At 33.2% G+C, this 2,044-nt stretch overlaps 1 long non-coding RNA gene across 1 annotated transcript; it reads right to left on the minus strand.

Annotated features, from left to right (window-relative positions):
* Nucleotides 1–352: 352 nt before the first annotated feature.
* LOC132044844 (uncharacterized) lies at nt 353–1,591 on the minus strand. The gene is made up of 2 exons (XR_009412283.1): nt 860–1,591; nt 353–722 (listed from the first exon to the last, which is right to left on the minus strand). It is a non-coding gene; the product is annotated as an uncharacterized LOC132044844 (long non-coding RNA).
* Between the last annotated feature and the right edge of the window lie 453 nt (nt 1,592–2,044).

A 2,044-nucleotide genomic window follows, 5' to 3' on the forward strand; every position in this document is an offset into this window, starting at 1 on the left:
TCCGCCACTAAAAGTCAATAACGACCAGATTTGGTTACTGGTCCTTAAAGGATTTCAGCGACCAGAAAAAATCTGGTCCCCAAACAAGTTTTAGGGACCATATTTCTGGTCCTACCGAAGATTTAACAGTCATATTTTTTTGTGCTTAGAAACATTGGCGACCAGTTATTGTTGGTCCAACAAGGTTTTCTGGGATAGAAAAAGCTTGTCCTTAAAGATCTTTAAGCATAGGAGCATGACTGGTCATATACTATCTTCCACCAGAATATTACTATATAATTAGTAATGTTGATAATCAACTCTATATAGAGAAAATTTTCAATAACAAAAGCTTCCTAAAAACACATCAAGGTTCCAACATCAGAGAAGAAATTTCATTAACATGTCAAAAAACAAAGAGGGGGACATATACCTTACCTCCAACATATTCATAGAAATTTAAAATTCTACACATACAACCATCTAAATATCTACCAGCCTGTCTAATAATACATTTCAAAGTGAGTAAGACTAATATATCAGTTGAAATAATTAGTTTGAAGGAAAAAAATTAGATCAACAGACAATTGTAAAGGAATTATACAGTTTTGTTGCAGTAAGGAAAAAACTGGACATATTTTGTATTAGCTCTGAAGGAACACTTCATTCTCTGGTGTAAGCGGTTAATCGCTGCCCTTCTGATTTACATCCCTCCAAATATGTGTTTTTGTACAATGAACCACCTGAGTAGGTAAAACATTTCCATTTTCATAAGATATATATTTATGCATGCACTATACCTGTACAACTTCACATTACATTAATCTCGAATATTGTTAAAATTGAGCACATTAAGCAGCACTCAACTTGGACTCTTCACCTTATAACCGGTGAAGATATATTGTAGATTTATGCTCTGAATAAACTTTGACCATCATCTTGCACCTGCACATATTAACATCACCTTCACCTGTACAACTAGGATAGAAACTCAAATGAAATATTTTTATAAGTAGATAACGAAGGGTAACTAGATATTCCAGTCTATTTTTTTCACAATATATAGTAATTATTGTAACGTAAGAGAAATGCACCTTCCAAATCTTGAAAAATACTAGAATTCATCATTATGTACAATTGATTTCTTGTCTTTCTCACGTGCATAGCCTAGACTAGTAATACTTAACAATTCTTAATAAATAAATTAGACTTTCAAGTAAATATTAGCACTCTAACTAAGCTGAGTAGGTAGACCACTAGGAGAAGATCACACAACAAAATTCCAAAATTGATAAATCTGATTATGATCATTCCCATCTAACTATAATAAGTTTCTATTACGTTTTTGAAGTCAATGTCATACTAGTAGTCAAAGAGGATAATATGGGAGAGTTAAATAATAAGTCAACCTCTTTTGATCATCTGTAATGCTCACTCTAGGTAGCACAGTCACTACTGAACTACAAATTGCAATAACTTCTCTTCACTCTAGTAACTGTGTTACATATAAAGCATTAGTATCATGAGCTTTGTTGCATTTTTGAATATGCAGGAATTAAGTATTAGTAACAAAATAAGCCTATAGAAACAATTAAGCACAAAATCCAGTATTACAAAGTGTTATGTCCCGTATTTTACACTTTCGGAAAATTTGAAACAATTGTGACAGGATAAGGACGAGGCTATATTTTGATCTTGTTTGGTATATAAGTTGTTCATGAGAAATATTGATGCGAAAAATGCCGAGGGAGGCTAAGGGCAAAATTGGAATTTGGAAAAATTTTGTTTCATGAAATTACAAATGTTAGCCAACTACTTGGGCTCAAACCAAAAAATAAGAAAAAGAGGCCCAATTTTTGGAAGGGTGGCCGGCCATACATGGCCCAAGCCCATGGGTTTTATTAAATTTTTCCATGTGCTAAATTAGTTATAAAAGGATCATTATCCTTAGAACTTTCAAGAGAAATAAGAGAGGAGAAAAACAAGAGAACAAGAGCAAGACTAGGGAGGCCATTCGGCCAACCCATGGGAAAATTAGGCCATGGAAATCTTGTCCAAAAAATTT

This window comes from Lycium ferocissimum, unplaced genomic scaffold, assembly GCF_029784015.1.
Source record: "Lycium ferocissimum isolate CSIRO_LF1 unplaced genomic scaffold, AGI_CSIRO_Lferr_CH_V1 ctg5290, whole genome shotgun sequence".
NCBI classification, from domain to species: Eukaryota; Viridiplantae; Streptophyta; class Magnoliopsida; order Solanales; family Solanaceae; genus Lycium; species Lycium ferocissimum.